The sequence below is a fragment of the Ranitomeya imitator genome, chromosome 7 (assembly GCF_032444005.1).
Source record: "Ranitomeya imitator isolate aRanImi1 chromosome 7, aRanImi1.pri, whole genome shotgun sequence".
NCBI classification, from domain to species: Eukaryota; Metazoa; Chordata; class Amphibia; order Anura; family Dendrobatidae; genus Ranitomeya; species Ranitomeya imitator.
The window spans coordinates 192,523,249-192,543,514 of NC_091288.1; the positions used below are offsets into that span (position 1 = coordinate 192,523,249).

At 43.7% G+C, this 20,266-nt stretch overlaps 1 pseudogene; it reads left to right on the forward strand.

The window, feature by feature from the left end:
* LOC138645180 (cytochrome P450 2K6-like) overlaps nt 1-19,572 on the forward strand; it is a 52,027-nt pseudogene extending 32,455 nt beyond the window's left edge.
* The last annotated feature ends 694 nt before the right edge of the window (nt 19,573-20,266 follow it).

Here is a 20,266-nt window from a genome sequence, read left to right on the forward strand (position 1 = left end):
ATCAAAACTGTCCTGGCAGTATAAAAAGTGTGTGTGTGGTCAATGTCACAATTGTTAATGAACTACAGGGCAGAATCGGGAGGCAATAGATCCATTGTTAGTGTTTCTCTGCAGTGTGTCTTATAAATCCAATCCAAGACCAATGTCTTCTCTTCTTGGACTTGTTCACTTTTACCATGTTTTTCATCTGGCCCAGTTCGCTGTAAAGACTTCAGCCAGTCAGAATTTGTGTCTGCAGAGTTATGTTCACTGACATTTTGCATCTTTGATCAGTATTCGTGCCCTTAGGTCCAAAAGCCTCTCACCCTGCGTAACTATTAGGCAGCTTTGGAGAGGGGGTTACCCAGGATCCCCTTCCTCATGCCAGCCTTGTAGTCAGTAATTTTACTCATATCACTGTCTTCGCATATAATTAAATTAGATAAGTGGTGACATAGGAAATCTACTGGGTCTCCCATTATCGTACATTTACCCTAGAGATGGATTTCTTGCACAGGTACTAACCTACCAATACCAAATGGGGTGGTTTTAACAGGGGCTGGGACCTTCTACATGAACGACCACATAGCTGCTGCTTGGCTTATCTCTTTACTTGGTATTTTTATTTTGGTATTTTTATATTATTAATAGTTATTGCTGAAATCTCGCCAGTCATTTTATCAAAATTGAGTTTTTACATCCATTCATCAGTTGAAAACATATAAGAGACACAACTTTTTTGACACACACGTATTTCAAACTCTGTCTCGAGGGCCAAATGTAAGCCACAAGATGAGTATATTTGGCCTGCTGTGCTGGGCGGGTCTCCCACCGACATTGAACTTTCAACCATATCTGCATCCTAGATGCCAATTCAGTTGAAAGCAATGATTTCTCTCGTGTGCCTGACATCTCAGCACAACTGGCATGATGATGTCATTACAATGCGCCCTCTGAATCGAGATATGCAGAGGATCTGATGACACCATGAAGAGACCTGAGCAGTGGGGGAACAGACAAAAGTGAATACTGTTGAGGAATTCACTGTGGGTGCATTATACTGTGTTTGGGGGCACTATTGTTTGCATCATACTTTATTATTCAAGGTTCTTTATCCATTGCTATTAGAGATTTTAATTAGGCTATTCAGCCATGTGCTTTTTCCGAGAACACATCTTCGAAGACCTTCAGTTTACCCAGACAGACCTTTCCGACAAGCGGAGCATATTTGTAAAGTTTTTAGATACAGTTAGGTCCATATATATTTGGACAGAGACAACATTTTTTTAATTTTGGTTATAGATATTACCACAATGAATTTTAAACAAAACATTTCAGATGCAGTTGAAGTTCAGACTTTCAGCTTTCATTTGAGGTTATCCACATTAAAATTGGATGAAGGGTTTAGGAGTTTCAGCTCCTTAACATGTGCCACCCTGTTTTTAAAGGGACCAAAAGTAATTGGACAGATTCAATAATTTTAAATAAAATGTTCATTTTTAGTACTTGGTTGAAAACTCTTTGTTGGCAATGACTGCCTGAAGTCTTGAACTCATGGACATCACCAGACGCTGTTTCCTCCTTTTGATGCTCTGCCAGGCCTTCACTGTGGTGGTTTTCAGTTGCTGTTTGTTTGTGGCCTTTCTGTCTGAAGTTTAGTCTTTAAAAAGTGAAATGCTGCTCAATTGGGTTGTGATCAGGTGACTGACTTGGCCATTCAAGAATATTCCACTTCTGTGCTTTAATAAACTCCTGGGTTGCTTTGTCTTTATGTTTTGGGTCATTGTCCATCTGTAGTATGAAACGATTACCAATCTGTTTGGCTGCATTTGGCTGGATCTGAGCACACAGTATGTCTCTGAATACCTCAGAATTCATTCGGCTGCTTCTGTCCTGTGTCACAACATCAATAAACACTAGTGACCCAGTGCCACTGGCCGCCATGCATGCCCAAGCCATCACACCGCCTCCGCCTCCGCCATGTTTTACAGATGATGTGGCAGGCTTTGGATCATGAGATGTACCACGCCTTGCCATACTTTTCTCTTTCCATCATTCTGGTAGAGGTTGATCTTGGTTTCATCTGTCCAAAGAATGTTCTTCCAGAACTGTGCTGGCTTTTTTAGAGTTTTTTTTAGCAAAGTCCAGTCTAGCCTTTTTATTCTTGATGCTTATGAGTGGCTTGCCCCGTGCAGTGAACCCTCTGTATTTACTTTCATGCAGTCTTCTCTTTATGGTAGATTTGGATATTGATACGCCGACCTCCTGGAGAGTGTTGCTCACTTGGTTGGCTGTTGTGAAGGGGTTTCTCTTCATCATGGAGATTATTCTGCGATCATCCACCACTGTTGTCTTCCGTGGGCGCCCAGGTCTTTTTTACATTGATGAGTTCACCAGTGCTTTCTTTCTTTCTCAGGATGTACATGTGACGCCCAGGAGACCGGGATACCCAGCACCGGACCAATGGAGTCTGTCTCTTGAGGGGGATGTCACGGGTGGCTTGACCCGGTGCTGTGGCCTCAGGCAATGCACAGTGTAAGGGGTATCATGAGGGGACAGGCACTTACTTGATCAGCAGCAGGTTCTCCCAGCGGTGACGATCCCGATCCTGGATAGATGGCTATTGTCCAAATGAAAGACTGAGGCACTGAAACGTTTAACCAGTTTACTTTAACATAAAAGGATTTACAACCAGTCCTGTCACCGGAGTCTGTATGGGAACTCTGAGTTACTTTGACCCTGCCGGGGTCTTCGCCTCTTATTGTGCGCAATTTCTGTGTGGCCCTGCTGCTGTATGTGAACTGGCTGCCGGCCGAATCTGTCCCCTCCGGGTCCTGGTTCGACGGGCAACCCGAGTCCTTTTATCGGCTTACCCCCTCCGGGAGTACCGCTGAACTCTGTGTCTGTTGCTGCGTCCGGCCCTAGTGAAGCTGATATCACCTCACGTTTTTCCGGTTGCTGTATTATATATAATGAATACAGCCACGGATCCGGTATCCGTCTTTGCGCCTGTTCTGGGTAGTGATTAATGGTACCCGGTTCTCACAATGTCCTTTTTCTCTATCCCTCTTCTCCTCAGGCCGGTGATTTAGGCCTGGTAACAGTCACAGGGCTGTTAGAGATTCAACTGTATGACCTCTCACTTTCAGCTCCTTGGCCCAACTGCCATTTCTTCTCTCAGACCAGAATGGATCAAGGGGAGTCTCTGGAGCTCCCCCTTCTGGCCGGAGGTGGTAGTGCAGTTTTGCTATCTTAGTACTTGTATTTAGTGTCAGTAACTATTTTTGTGGCAAATACCCCTAGGGGTGCCACATTCCCCCTTAGTTAAGAACAGTACTCCGGGACTGTGGGACGATAAAATTTTGAAATAACAATTAATATGTACAGAGTCTTAAAAATGAAAAGTTACAAAAACCACTCAAGGAAACAAAAATAGAGTTCTGTAAAAAGTCACTTCAAATAGCGTCCATTAATACAGTTCTATCCTTGAAGGTATTAGGAAAGGCACTGTACTTAGTGTCCAGGAATTTAGTTCCATTTTTCCAACGGAGTTATCAATATAAAGTCTAAAGAAAGTTCAAAAAGAGCAAAAAGCAAAGTTCAAAAAGCAGTCTTTCCGGAGCTTTGATTTAGTGCCTCCGGGCTGATAAAAAGTTCAAGAATATGCAATAAGTTCATACAGACAAGTCTCTGTAGGCACTGGGCTTAAACGTTGCAGACTGATAACAATGACTATACTACATTTTCTGTTTAACTATATACGGCATAACATATATACAATTCACATTATGAGCTTTATAGTTGGTAATCTGCATACCTGGCCGGTAATTGACCCTGGGTTCTACGCTGTGATCTACGTAATAGCGGTATCTCTCCATGTGGTGTACTACTGTCTACTGCGGATGTAGTATCTGCCCGCTCTGCTAAAGATAATTCCACGACTATGGAGTTGGCAAGTCCACCGTGAATGGGATTACTCTGACCAGGAATCTGTTCTTCCTGGCCTGGAACCTCCTGTAGTACGGGGTCAGCCTCTTCCTGTCTTGGGACTTCTGGTATTGGGTTCGGTGTTGGGTAAAAGGCCACCATGGGAACCACTACTGCACCATGGTATGTTAGTAGGGTTTTGGGAAAGTCTCCTATACAGGTGTGATACACTTCCTCTTCTTTTTCCTTTACTGGTTGAACCTGTATGGGTTGAATAACTTCTGGTTCTGGCTGGACAACGTCTGGCTCTTTCAATGCTTCCGGGCATAATTTAAGATTGTCTCTTGACACTAGTACAGATGTTAAGCCTCCGTTTTTGCTAATGAGACACATTTTATTATTATCCACTCTTGTTGGTAAAACTGTGTAGGGTACGGCTTCCCACTGATTGTCCAGTTTATTGGTTCGACGATTTCTCTTGAGCACTTGGTCACCCGGTCTTAATGGGGTCGCTAGAGCATTCTGGTTGAAAGTTCGCTCTTGTCTTTCTCTAGTTTGCTGAAGGCTTCTTTCCACACTCTCTTGCACTTGGCGATACTGCTTTTGCCGTATGATATCCCAATTGGAGTCTTGAACTTCTGCGTCTGGTTTCAGAATTCCCATTTCTAGATCGATTGGTAATTGGCCGGGTCTTGCACGCATAAGGTAAGCTGGGGTGCAGTTGGTGGAGCTCACCGGGACATGATTATACAGATCCACCAAGTCAGGCAATTTCTCTGGCCATTGATTCCTTTCTGTCTCAGGTAAAGTCTTTAGTAGGTCTATTACAATATGGTTCATCTTCTCGCATAAGCCGTTTGTTTGTGGATGATAGGCCGTCGTCCGGATCTTTTTGCAACCATACATATTACAGAATTCTCTGAAGATCTCTGATTCAAAGGCTGTACCATGGGGTCTACAAAAGTACGTTTGGAACGCTTTGGCTGCTGTTTTTGCTGTCAGATCTTTTACGGGTACTACTACCAAGAAACGTGAATAATGGTCCACGATGGTCAAGGCATAGACATAGCCGGACAGGCTTGGTGTCAACTTCACGTGGTCCATGGCTACAAGTTCAAGTGGTTGTTTGGTGATTATGGGCTGCAGTGGTGCTCTTTGGTTCTTTTGATCGTTTCTTCTGAGGTTGCACGGGCCACAATTTCTGCACCACTGTTCGATTGATTTTCTCATCCCGACCCAATAAAATCTTTCTCTTAGAAGTACTTCTAACTTTTTCCAACCGAAGTGACCAGCACCATTATGGTAAGCTTCGAGGACCATCTTCACATCTTGTTTAGGCACAATAATCTGCCAAACCAATTCATGTGTTTTCGGATTGGTGTACCTTCTACAGAGCTTCCCTTGATACAGGAACATTTTGCCTCTCTCTTTCCAGAGTTGATGCGTCTCTTCTGGGGCATCCTCATCGGGATATGCACTTTGCTCAGTCAACAGTTCCTTCACCAACTTTACAGCCGGATTGCTGTCTTGGGTGTCAGCCCATCTATGGTGTGCTAACGGATTAAAATTCACCTCTTGTTGTTTCTGATAGGTACTTGAATGATGATGTTTTGCCTTGGGACGATGGAAGGCTGGTAGTTCAATTTCTTCAAGCTCCCCCGTTTCCTCTTCTACATCTCTCAAGTGTGGCATCCGGGATAGGGCATCGGCATTTCCATTCTTGCGACCTGCTCGATACTTGATTATGAAGTTGTAATTAGATAACCGGGCTATCCATCGCTGTTCTAATGCACCTAATTTGGCTGTGTCCAGGTGGGTCAACGGATTGTTGTCAGTATAGACAATAAATTCTGCAGCGGCCAGATAGTGTTTGAAACGCTCCGTCACAGCCCAAACTACTGCCAGTAGTTCCAATTTGAAGGAGCTGTAATTTTCTGAATTTCTTTCAGTAGGCCGGAGCTTTCTACTTGCAAAGGCGATGACTTTCTCCCGACCTTCTTGCTTTTGTGACAGCACCGCTCCTAGTCCCACATTACTGGCATCGGTGTAGAGGATGAAAGGTTTATGGTAATCTGGGTATGCCAGAACCTCTTCTCCGGTTAGTGCCTTCTTTAGTTGTTCAAAGGAGTCTTCCCTTTCGTCGTTCCACTGAAAAGGAGGGTTTCGGTTTGAAGGTTTCTTCGTCTGCCCTACCAAGGTGTCTTGCAAGGGTGCTGCCAACTTGGTAAATCCTTTTATAAATCTGCGATAGTAACCCACCAATCCCAGGAATTGTCTCACTTCTTTTGCGCTGGTAGGTCTTGGCCAATCCCTTATGGCGCTTATTTTCTCGGGATCTGGTGCTACTCCCTCCGAACTCACGATGTGTCCCAGGTACTGTACTTTTGGCTTGAGAAGGTGACATTTGGATGGCTTGACTTTCATGCCATACCTGGATAAGGCTTCGAACACTTCTGCCAGGTCTATTAAGTGTTGTTCGTAAGTCTTTGAGTAGACGATCACATCATCTAGGTACAGGAGGACGGTCTCGAAGTTCTTGTGTCCGAGGCAGCATTCCATCAGCCGCTGGAAGGTACCGGATGCGTTGCAGAGTCCGAACGGCATGCGATTAAATTCACATAGACCCATTGGTGTGGTGAATGCCGTCTTTTCCTTATCTCTCTCAGCCACAGGGACTTGCCAATACCCGCTTGTTAAGTCTAAGGTGGAAAAATAATTAGCAGATTTCAAAGCAGTTAAGGACTCTTCTATCCTAGGCAAGGGGTAGGCGTCTTTATGGGTGATGTTATTAATCTTCCGGTAGTCTACGCACATTCTCATGGTTCCGTCCTTTTTTTTGACAATCACTAGAGGGGCCGCCCAGGGGCTACAGCTGTCTCTTATTACCCCGGCCTGTTTCATTTCCCTCAGCATATCTTTTGCACATTGATAGTGAGCGGGCGGTATGGGTCTATATCTTTCTTTTATTGGGGGATGGTCACCTGTGGGGATTGTGTGTTCTACCCCTTCTATCCGTCCGAAGTCCAATGGGTGTTTACTGAAGACTTGTTCATATTCCGTCACTAGCCTATACACCCCTTGTTTTTGATGGGTAGGTGTTGAATTTATGCCCATGTGTAGCTGTTGGCACCAATCCTCCATTTCTCCATCTGAGCCATTGCCTTCCACCTGACAGGTTGGTTCTAAGGGCTCAATGGTTGTGATGCCATTGTTGTCAACAGTATATAGCTTTGCCATTGTAGCATACCTTGGCAAAGTGACCTCTTCCTCTCCACAGTTCAAAAGTCGTACCGGCACTCGTCCCCGGTGTACCTCGACTATCCCTCGTGCTGTGAGTATAGTGGGCCTGCTGTCGGTGTACACTGGTTCTATTAAGGCTTGATAATCTCGTCCCTTAGTACCAATGGATGCTCTACACCATACCAGCATTTCTGTTTTTGGTGGGATTACAATAGACGTTGGATCACTTACCCTCACACTGCCGATTTCTCCACCTGCAACTTCTACCTGTTGCCTTAACATCAATACTTTTATTTCCCTCCGGAGAACTCTCTGCTGGCAGGATTGGGCAGTTTCAGCAATTTGCTGTAAGACAGAAATGACTTCGGAAAAGCAGTTCTCTAACACATTCATTCCTATCAATACAGTTGGTTCACAGTTCCGCCGGTCAACATCAACAACAATTATACCCTGTTTCTTCAGTTCTACTTTACCAATCTTTATGGTCATCTCCCTGAATCCTAGTTTCGGTACCAACTTACCATTACTGGCCCATATATCTAGTTCAACATCAGAGGGCCCTTTATCAATATCTGCATCAGCCCAGTACCTCTTATAAATGATATACGGTATAGATGAAATCTGGGAACCTGTGTCCAGCAAAGCGTTGAGGGGAATTCCGTCCAGCACGATAGGGATAATGAGTCGTCCTCCGATGTACCTGTCGTGCCAGGGTGTTGGGCCTTGAAAGTTCATTCCTGCGAAGCGGCCCGCATTCCCAGGGGATTCCCATTTAAATCACAATCTCGTGTAAAGTGGCCCGGCTGCTGGCAACGGCGGCAAATGGGCTGTCCATCCGGTTGGTAGCGGTCGCGGGGTCATCCTCTCCATGTCGGGTATCTCCGGGGTCTCATCCATGGAACATCCTCTCTACAGTTTGCCAACTCCATCTTGTGTCCTCTCATCTCCTGCATGGTTTTAGCCATTGAAGCAACAACATCAGCTAAAGAGTCAAGCTTTTGTTGAAGAGCCTCATTAGTACTGGGCCCCAGGGGCTTAGCAATGGCCCCAGACATAGCTGATGTCACTGGCACTCCCTGTTGTTGAGGTGCCTCTGCCATGGGTTGCGCAGGATCCTGATCCCGAGGTGCCTCTGCCAGCTGGAGACGTATAGCGCTCTCCTTTAATTGGGCAAATGTCAATTCAGGGTTCTTAAAAACAAGCATGCTCACATGCCCCCGGTGAGAAGGGGTGTAGAGTCCGTCAATAAATTGATCTCTTAGCAGTTTATCCGCTCCGGTGTTAAAAATGGGTTCAGCCAGTGTAAGTGATTTAAGGGCTTCCTGCAGGTTTAAGGCAAAGTCTCTCACGCCCTCATTAGCTTTTTGTTTGCAATTAAAGAATCGTATTTTAGCTTTGCTGCTGGCCGTGGTTTCAAATGTAGCTTTTAATCCAGCAAATATGCGTTCAACAGTGCCTTTTAGATCAGCTGCCCATGCTGTGACTTCTCGCTTAGCATGGCCACTTAACTGCATCATCAGGAGACTAACACGCTGAACTTCACCCACAGGGAACATGTCAAAATGGGCCAGCATCTTTTCTCTGAAATCGTCAAGGGTATTAGGCTCACCTTCATACATTGGAAGCCATGGACCACCCGGGGTATATGGCATCAGCACCGGCATGATGGGCGCCACTCCTTGCACCGCTGCGCTGCCGGACTCTCTATTGACACTCTGTCTTTCAGCTGCATTAGCGTTGCCGGGTGCTGCGGCGTCTCCGTGCGTGCTACTGTGCCCCCTTAGTTAATCCGGACCCTTCCGGTCCTCCGCTTCCGTCGGGATAGTGTAGATTCGTTCCGCTGTGCAGCAGGATCGATTTTCCCCTTGCTCTGATGTCAGAGCGCTCAGCTTGGTGCCGCCCACAATGACACGCCCCCTGCTGCTCCCACCCACCGCGCTCTGTAAGGGCGGATTCTGAAGTTTTTCAGTTAGACTGGGGCTCAGGTGATGGCGTAGCTCAATTAACAGTCTCGTGCCTAACGGTTATGAAGTGATTACCTCAGGGGATGGCGGCCATCTTTACTCCATTATAACCAATGGGGAAAAGTCACTTTCAATAGTTTTCAATGGGGAATGGATTTTTCTTTAATAAAGTCAATTTTCAAGATTTTTCATCCCAGTTTTCACAGTTTTGGGCTCCAATCACGGCACACAATACCCGGTATACGGGCTGGCTAGATCCTGTTCGTGACGCCAATTGTGACGCCCAGGAGACCGGGATACCCAGCACCGGACCAATGGAGTCTGTCTCTTGAGGGGGATGTCACGGGTGGCTTGACCCGGTGCTGTGGCCTCAGGCAATGCACAGTGTAAGGGGTATCGTGAGGGGACAGGCACTTACTTGATCAGCAGCAGGTTCTCCCAGCGGTGACGATCCCGATCCTGGATAGATGGCTATTGTCCAAATGAAAGACTGAGGCACTGAAACGTTTAACCAGTTTACTTTAACATAAAAGGATTTACAACCAGTCCTGTCACCGGAGTCTGTATGGGAACTCTGAGTTACTTTGACCCTGCCGGGGTCTTCGCCTCTTATTGTGCGCAATTTCTGTGTGGCCCTGCTGCTGTATGTGAACTGGCTGCCGGCCCAATCTGTCCCCTCCGGGTCCTGGTTCGACGGGCAACCCGAGTCCTTTTATCGGCTTACCCCCTCTGGGAGTACCGCTGAACTCTGTGTCTGTTGCTGCGTCCGGCCCTAGTGAAGCTGATATCACCTCACGTTTTTCCGGTTGCTGTATTATATATAATGAATACAGCCACGGATCCGGTATCCGTCTTTGCGCCTGTTCTGGGTAGTGATTAATGCTACCCGGTTCTCACAATGTCCTTTTTCTCTATCCCTCTTCTCCTCAGGCCGGTGATTTAGGCCTGGTAACAGTCACAGGGCTGTTAGAGATTCAACTGTATGACCTCTCACTTTCAGCTCCTTAGCCCAACTGCCATTTCTTCTCTCAGACCAGAATGGATCAAGGGGAGTCTCTGGAGCTCCCCCTTCTGGCCGGAGGTGGTAGTGCAGTCTTGCTATTTTAGTATTTGTACTTACTGTCAGTAACTATTTTTGTGGCAAATACCCCTAGGGGTGCCACATACCAAACTGTAGATTTTGCCACTCCTAATATTGTAGCAATTTCTCGGATGGGTTTTTTCTGTTTTCGCAGCTTAAGGATGACTTGTTTCACCTGCATGGAGAGCTCCTTTGACTGCATGTTTACTTCACAGCAAAACCTTCCAAATGCAAGCACCACATCTCAAATCAACTCCAGGCCTTTTATCTGCTTAATTGAGAATGACATAATGAAGGGATTGCCCACACCTGTCCATGAAATAGCCTTGGAGTCAATTGTCCAATTACTTTTGGTCCCTTTAAAAACAGGGTGGCACATGTTAAGGAGCTGAAACTCCTAAACCCTTCATCCAATTTTAAAGTGCATACCCTCAAATGAAAGTTGAAAGTCTGAACTTCAACTGCATCTGAATAGTTTTGTTTAAAATTCATTGTGGTAATGTCTATAACCAAAATTAGAAAAATGTTGTCTCTGTCCAAATATATATGGACCTAACTGTATATCTTGCAACAGTTGGGGCTCCATTTAACAATCACCTTCTGATACTAATCAATAACAGGATTGTGAATCTGCAACCATGGAAGCCTCAGTACCAATTCAGCAGGTAAATTATCCAACTCGAAACAGGAGATGGATTCAGAGTGGAGTGCTCCCACTTGGAGAGTGAAATCCATCATTACCCTCTTGACAATATTCCGGGCTAATGGTGTCCTGTCAAGGGAGAATATTTGAATGGGCCTTTCTAAACTGATTGTCCCTAACCCTAAATTGAGAACCAGTCCTGAATCAATAAAGATAGCAGCAGACCCAAAGTCAATGAATGCCAATATTGATAACATCTGGTTCTCAAAGGATAACACCATATTTATCAGTACTTTACCAGAGTAAGATTTTGTCTATATGTTTTTTCCACAACACGAAGACTGTCAACTCTAACCTCCAATGGATCCACCTTCGGCAAATGGACCTGCTACAGGTAAGTATAACGGATAGCCTGTGCTTCAACACATCTCTCACAGATTCTGCAGTCTATTTGTATGGCCTGGGTCATGGCCTTTTCCAGAGAACAAGGGGCATCATGAAGAACCAGAGTCCATAAAGGTTTCGGAAAGCCTTTGTGGAATTGGCTTCTGGAAGCTGCATCATTCCACAGAATTTCAGTGGACCACTGCCGAAACTTGGTACCGTAGTTCTCAGCTGTACGACCTCCCCCCCGTGTCAGGTTCATAATCTTAGTCATATAACAGACCTAAACTGTGAAAATAAACATCAACAGAGAACCATTCTGGGTCTTTTGGGGACAAGGAAAATGCCCAGTCTTGAGGACACCTTCTTAGTAGGGCCATAGTTATTCCCACTCCTCCCCTGACGACCGGAGGTGCATGGTAAAAAATAACTGACAGCTTTCACTGAATGCCCTGGTCTTTCTCTCCTGAAAATTAATCAGGCCATTACAGGTTTGGGAGATATCAACTGCACATCACAGGGTACCGACATCACAGTCCATGCCAGCAGTGGACAGCTGTAGGATGTCTTCAACAAATTAATTATCTGACCCTGCAATTGGCTTTGTGATGATGTTGGGAGGTCAGAAAACCAGGAGGATAGTAGATCAGAGCAGAAGGTGTTAAACAGATGGATGGTTATGTGGAGAGGGGGGGTCAGAGGGTGCTCTCATCTGCTGGCCCCGCTGTCTTTAGCAAGACTGCATGGACCAGGGCTCATACCACTGAACACCTGCTCTCTCTCCCAATGGGCAGAACACTACTAAGACAACACAGGGTGAGGGTAAAACAATGTGGCAATACTTTATTGAACCACAACACACAATAGCAAACAGAACAGACCCAGCAAATACCTAAGATGGAGAAAATTGCCGAGTCTCACCCTTCCGCTGACTTATTGGGATTAGAGCCGCTTCCAGTGTTGCATAACCCCCACAGCAAGGAGGTAACAACAAGCTTAGGAAGCTAACTGAGAGCAGTGAAAAGTGGAACAATAGTGAATAGATCAAATAGCATTACTTTAATATTTAAACTATTTGCATAGTGTTTCCCTCCCTGCTTCTAAGTCAACAAACTGGCTCCATAACATAATGCATAGTTAGCATATCAGCAGACCTCACTATTATGAGAAATCGCTCCTGTCAAACCAATCTAATCAGTTTTTATGAAGAGGTAAGCTATAGGCTGGACCACGGTGAGTCATTGGACGTGGTATATCTCGATTTTTCCAAAGCGTTTGATACCGTGCCGCACAAGAGGTTGGTACACAAAATGAGAATGCTTGGCCTGGGGGAAAATGTGTGTAAATGGGTTAGTAACTGGCTTAGTGATAGAAAGCAGAGGGTGGTTATAAATGGTATAGTCTCTAACTGGGTCGCTGTGACCAGTGGGGTACCGCAGGGGTCAGTATTGGGACCTGTTCTCTTCAACATATTCATTAATGATCTGGTAGAAGGTTTACACAGTAAAATATCGATATTTGCAGATGATACAAAACTATGTAAAGCAGTTAATACAAGAGAAGATAGTATTCTGCTACAGATGGATCTGGATAAGTTGGAAACTTGGGCTGAAAGGTGGCAGATGAGGTTTAACAATGATAAATGTAAGGTTATACACATGGGAAGAAGAAATCAATATCACCATTACACACTGAATGGGAAACCACTGGGTAAATCTGACAGAGAGAAGGACTTGGGGATCCTAGTTAATGATAAACTTACCTGGAGCAGCCAGTGCCAGGCAGCAGCTGCCAAGGCAAACAGGATCATGGGGTGCATTAAAAGAGGTCTGGATACACATGATGAGAGCATTATACTGCCTCTGTACAAATCCCTAGTTAGACCGCACATGGAGTACTGTGTCCAGTTTTGGGCACCGATGCTCAGGAAGGATATAATGGAACTAGAGAGAGTACAAAGGAGGGCAACAAAATTAATAAAGGGGATGGGAGAACTACAATACCCAGATAGATTAGCGAAATTAGGATTATTTAGTCTAGAAAAAAGACGACTGAGGGGCGATGTAATAACCATGTATAAGTATATAAGGGGACAATACAAATATCTCGCTGAGGATCTGTTTATACCAAGGAAGGTGACGGGCACAAGGGGGCATTCTTTGCGTCTGGAGGAGAGAAGGTTTTTCCACCAACATAGAAGAGGATTCTTTACTGTTAGGGCAGTGAGAATCTGGAATTGCTTGCCTGAGGAGGTGGTGATGGCGAACTCAGTCGAGGGGTTCAAGAGAGGCCTGGATGTCTTCCTGGAGCAGAACAATATTGTATCATACAATTATTAGGTTCTGTAGAAGGATGTAGATCTGGGGATTTATTATGATGGAATATAGGCTGAACTGGATGGACAAATGTCTTTTTTCGGCCTTACTAACTATGTTACTATGTTACTATGTTATGTTACTATTCATCAAAGATAAAAGCACACTATGTTATATCACATACAAGCTTACAAGTCAATATTCCAGGTTTACACAAACAAAAGTTTTCTTGACCCACCAAAAACCAACACTTACAGGGTTACAGCCAAAATCCAACATACAGATAAAAAGTCAATTCTTCTTGGTTTGCTAAACATGGTTGTCTAGGTAATTAAGATATAATCTGGTTTCTTCACAGGTTAGAACAAGATCTTAAAATGAAAGATCTACAAACAGAGCTCAAGGCACAGAGAGATAAACCACACTTAGCTGAATGTACATCAGGTCTGGGAGTAACAGCCCACTTAGGTAGCCTGGTAATCACCTGAGACTTTGAACACCTGGAGACAGCCAGAGCCTCCCAGTTCCAGATTGGACTGTCGAGCTGTCAATGAACACATTAACAGCTCAGCATCGCGCCCCTGTACCAGATTGGGCGACTGAGCTGTCAATAAAAGTACTGTCAAATAAATAAGGCTGCACACTGTGGCGCCAAAACTTGCAAACATGAAATATGATAATTGAATTGCATTATTGCACTAGAAATATAAAAAAATTGAGAAAGTTTAGTGCATAAATTGGCCAATTCATGTGTATCTGGTAGCCACGATAAGGTATTTCTCGTATACCAGGGCCTAGCAATGCCTTTCCTCTGTGAGAATAAAGCCTTCATCTGAATGGGAACCTAATGTGGGTCCTCTCTTAAACTAAAATCTCTCTCTGTGGAGGGGCAGTCGTCCAGCTGTGATTAAAAACACCTGTGGCTAAAAGGTGGCGTGCTCAGTCAGAAGGCTAACGAATACAAATTTAAAAAACTGACCGTCACAAAAATTTTTTAGATAGTTTAGCACATAAATTGGCCAAATCATGTGTACCTGTTAGCCAGGATAAGAAAGGACTCACATTAGGTTCCCATTCAGATGAAGACTTTATTCTCAGAGAGGAAAGGCATTGCTAGGCCCTGGTATATGAGAAATGCCTTATCGTGGCTACCAGGTACACATGAATTGGCCAATTTATGCGCTAAACTTTCTAAATTTTTCATATTTCTAGTGCAGTAATGCAATTCAATTTTCATATTTCATGTTTGCAAGTTTTGGTGCTATAGTGTACTGCCTTATTTATTTGACTGTATATGAGTTGGTGACTCTAGGTTCAACACCTGTTCACACTTAGTCTATGTTTGCATGTGATGGTCAGTTTTTTGAAATTTGTAGTCAATCACAAGATTGGACTGCTGAGCTGCCAATAACTGTAACTGCATCCCAGGCACACTGAGGGGTGAAACGTTAACATTTCCTTAAAACTTCCCATTCAGGAAGCTACAGTCATGAGAAAATTACTGTGACTAGCTTAGTATTTCAGGCATCAAGCTGATTATGGTAATATGGGGAATATTTGTGTTATGTATTTTCAGGAAACAACGAAACCTCAGACACATTTTAATGAAGAAAATCTACTTGCTTCCGTCCTGGATCTCTTCGGTGCTGGAACTGAAACTACATCTACAACAATCCGTTGGGGAATTTTATTGATGATGAAGTATCCAGAAATTCAAAGTAATTCTTGATATATTTTTAAAAGTTATATAAGACTGTAGGTGAACAGATACAATGTCTATAGAGCACCAAATCACCTTTTTCTGAAGGCTACCACTTTACCCAGATTTTCTGTTATCTATTTACTTTTGCATCATATTCTATTTACTGTATAATGGCCATCTTTTTGATGGCCCCTATAGAAGTAAATTTTTAATTGCAATTTTACTACAATTGCATAAACAAATTATCAATTAAGTTGAAGTAATTCTAGCATATATTTTTTGCATTTATTGCATTTTTTATATTTTCTAATGTTCTAGCATGATGCTGACACCCACCCTAGACAGGGACATGTGATTTTTGGCAGAGTGTGACATTTAGATTGCACCTAAAATATTTTTTTCAGAGCCAATACAAATCCAAATTTTAGTCTCTTCAAGCTTTAGAACTTTGTCACATGAAGGAGTATACCGGGAATTCTTGATGTAATCTCCAGCAGTCCAATAGAGAATGAATGGAGCCGCAGTGCCCATGCTTGATCTCCACTCTATTTAAAGATAACCTGTCATGTTCCCAAACACTATTAACCTGCAGATGTAAGGTTAATCCGCAGGTTAATAACATGGACAAAGCTTTCCTCAGCGAAACGCGCGTCGGGTGTCGTGGGTCCCTGACTGGTGGCTTACATTTGGTAACTATGGTCCTATGTACTGTGAACATTTTGGTGACTGCACGGTGGTTGTCCATGATGCTGCGGCTGTCGGTGACATTGCACTTGTTACTTAGATATATTTATTCTCTATTAGTCTTTTAATATATTTAACATTAATACATACATATGTTTTATATTTTAGTTAAATAATCTTTGTGCATTGTCATCTATGACCGCTGCATTGGGGATACTACAGGCTACACCTGCAGGATTTTTTTTTTTCTTGCGGGTGTGTATATACGCACTATATGATTGATCGGAAGGTTACTCCTTTTATTTATATACAGTATAGTTCTTTGCCACTGTTCCAGTCATACCTGTCGGTTGTCTCTGTATTTTGGTTGCTCCATAATTTTATGTGTGGTATATGGTTTAAGATATGTTCAAAATAAAGTTTGTATTTTTTCATATGTTATGGCCTGGTGTTCATTCTTGGTGTTAGGTTAATAACATTCCAACCCTGCCCGGCCACTGCACTGAAAGCTCAGCTACTGGGAGGAAATTAACTTTATTCCTCTCGGCAGCCTCTGGCTTTCAATCATAGTGGCGCAGCCACCGCAGCTTCAGTCACCTGTCAATACATAATGAGCGTCAGCTGTAACCATGCCATAGCACTGACAGACCATACAAATCATGACAAAATCCTATAATATATTAATTAAATACATTGGTATTGTTGTGCTAGTACAAAATGTAACACAATATGTTCTCTTTTGCTTAATAGAGAAGGTACAGGAGGAAATTAAAACACATATTAAACCTGGACAGCTGCCGACAGTTGAAGATCGGAAGAAAATGCCCTATACTGATGCAGTAATACATGAAATACAAAGGTTTGGAAATATTGTCCCATTGAACGTGTCGCGCTCAACTCCATCTGATGTCTATTTGCGGGGATACCTGATCCCAAAAGAGAGTTTATGTTAAAAAAAAGTCCTTATGCTCAAGTACTGTAAGCGTTTACCTATTAGTAAAAGGGACTGCTATGGGGTCCACAGTCATCCAAATAATCTCATATTTTTTAAATGTATATAATAAAAAATATATTTGCTGATTTATTGTTCACAGGGTATAGAGGTTATTCCATTCCTGACATCAGTTCTCTTTGACAAGACTCAATGGAAAACTCCCTATGATTTCAATCCTAATCACTTCTTAGATGAAAATGGGAAATTTGTCCGACCTGATGCATTTATGCCATTCTCAGTAGGTAAGTAATGAGGAGCATTAAGATGAAAAATCAAATCATTTTACATGTCACTTAACTGACAAAACACTGTGTTAGGGCTAGCGGAACGCACCGATTAAATATAGATGTTATTATTGGTGCGTTCGCAGCCCGGGGTCCACCATGCAGGAGGAACCTGCTGCTAGCAAATGACGGCACTATATGGTGGTTTAAGCAAACTCTGTTACTTCACAGAGTCGCATGGAAACAAGACGCTGTGCCCTGTTAACCCCACTGGAGTTCACAGCTAACTGCAGAGCAGAAGGCAGTCTGTGGTCACACAAACATACAATCTCCTCACCGGAGGAGCCTGTATTCTAGGGGCTTATTTCAGCCGGGGCCCTAAATCCACGCACACAATCTCCTCGTCGGAGGTTCCGGCATTCTAGGGGCTTATTTCAGCTGAGTCCCTGAACACACATAAATGTGACCACACTGGCGCATGCACATAACAGATTTGATACTAGCACATGGCCGTGCGACCATGCGAGCCTTATATAGCTGCAGCAAGTAAAAGACCTTCCTAGAAGGACCAATGAGAGACTGCCATACTTGAGCAATTGACCCTAGATCTCCACTGAGAGATCTTGCCCTGGGCATGCTCAGTGTGTGCAAAGCAGGACTTAGTCCTAGCACCTACAAGACCTTCCTGAAAGGACCAATGGACTTAGCTGCAGTATCTGACCATGTGACCCTCGATCTCCACTGAGAGATCTTACTCAGGGCATGCTCAGAACGAGAAAAGCAGGACTTAGTCCCAGAAGCGTCTGCTCGCCGCTGCTCAGCACTGACTTCAATGGCAGAAGCAGGAAAAGCAGCAGTAACTCTTTGTACAGAGTGGGACTGAGCAAGACGCTGGGACTGACGTCTCCGCTGAGCAGACTCCACTGTGGCAGGAGAAGAATGGGATTCCCCCTGTACAAAGGCGGGAACTCGACCCCTAAAACACTGCTCAACAAAATGTCTATATTTTAACAAGGAATAATATGTATGTTTTCTAAATCTCATATTTTTTCTTCCAGAACGTTTAAAAATGTTCTATGGTCTTATTAAGATGCTCAGCATATGCATGAGCACTTTGTAATTTTTTTGTAAAATAGCCTAGAGTAATAATAATAATTGTATTTATTCACCGCCAACATATTCAACATATTCTAAGTCGTTGTATGGTCGCTGGAGAGCTGTCACACAGACAGCTCTCCAGCGACCAACGATGCCGAAGTCCCCGGGTAACCATGGTAAACATCGGGTTACTAAGCGCAGGGCCGCGCTTAGTAACCCGATATTTACCCTGGTTACCATTGTAAATGTAAAAAAAAAAAAAACACTACATACTCACATTCCGGTGTCTGTCACGTCCCTCGCCGTCAGCTTCCCGCACTAACTGTGTCAGCGCCGGCCGGCCGTAAAGCAGAGCACAGCGGTGACGTTATGACGTCACCGCTGTGCTCTGCTTTACGGCCGGCCGGCGCTGACAGTCAGTGCGGGAAGATGATGGCAGGGGACGTGACAGATACCGGAATGTGAGTATGTAGTGGTTTTTTTTTTTACATTTACAATGGTAGCCAGGGTAAACATCGGGTTACTAAGTGCGGCCCTGCGCTTAGTAACCCGATGTTTACCCTGGTTACCCGGGGACTTCGGCATCGTTGGTCGCTGGAGAGCTGTCTGTGTGACAGCTCTCCAGCGACCACACAACGACTTACCAACCATCACGGCCAGGTCGTATCGCTGGTCGTGATCGTTGGTAAATCGTTTAGTGTAACGGTACCTTTAGAGTCAAAATCTACTTTCAGCATGAGATTGTTAACTCACTAATCCCATTTCTACAGGAAGAAGAGCTTGTGCAGGGGAGGCCTTGGCCAAGATGGAACTTTTCCTGTTTTTTACTGGACTTCTTCAAGCATTTACTTTCTATCCTCCTCCAGGAGTTTCCAGAGAAGACCTAAATCTCAAACCTCGTGTTGGATTCACATTAACGCCCACACCATACATGACTTGTGCGAAGACAAACTATTAGTTTGGGGTGAAAAACAGAGACAGCACAGAGACTGATGTTTTTTTGTTTGATTATATTTTAATATATTTACTTTTCTATTTTTTAAATCTAATTTACAAATCTCTTTACAAGCTGTGGAATAAATCTTGCAATTGCCTCTAATTATCTTAATTGACCTTTAAGCTAAAGGAATTTTTTTTTAGTTTTACAAAATACTGATAGGATTTTTTTGATTGGTGGGGAACCATATACACATTACGTTAAAGTTGAACAAACATCTAATGTGTATAGCTGCCCCCTGACTTTTCTCCAACTAATGAAGTCAGAAAGGACGCTCAGTCATTATCAAGTTAATTGCTGTAAGCCTTTCTCTACTTTTGTCATTAAACATTTACAAACCAAGAGTGCACATATTTTGGAATGTCAGGAGAGATAGTTATTAGTCAATTAAGACTGACCTTTTTCTAGGTTTATCGGCACTTATAGATCGCTAATCAGGGTCTTTCGGGCATTCCCCATCCCCTTGACTGACAACAATGCAATTATTCAGAAGAGGGAAGTCCTGGAAACGATTATTACACCCAATGGCATAAAACATAAAACAGAGGAAAGTACTCTAGGGGGCTTCCAGCTATAGTGAATGATTGTAATTGCTGCTGTTATTATTGCACACACATGCAGGGAAATAAGGGTGGCCATTTAAATGGATACACCTAAATAAAATGGGAATGGTTGGTGACATCAACTTCATGTTTGTGGCACAGGGGGAGGGGGAAAACCTTTCAAGATGGGTGGTGACCATGGCGGCCATTTTTAAGTCGGCCATTTTGGATCCAACGTTATTTTTTCCAATGGGAAGTGGGTCATGTAACATATCAAACTTATTGAGAATTTCACAAGAAAAACAATGGGGTGCTTGGTTTTAACATAACTGTATTCTTTCATGAGTTATTTACAAGTTTATAACCACTTATAAAATGTGTTCAAAGTGCTGCCCATTGTGTTGGATTGTGTTACCCATTGTGTTACCAGACATCAACACAATTTCTTTCCGCTCCTCATGAGTTAACATCTGCGACATGTCAATGGCTGTA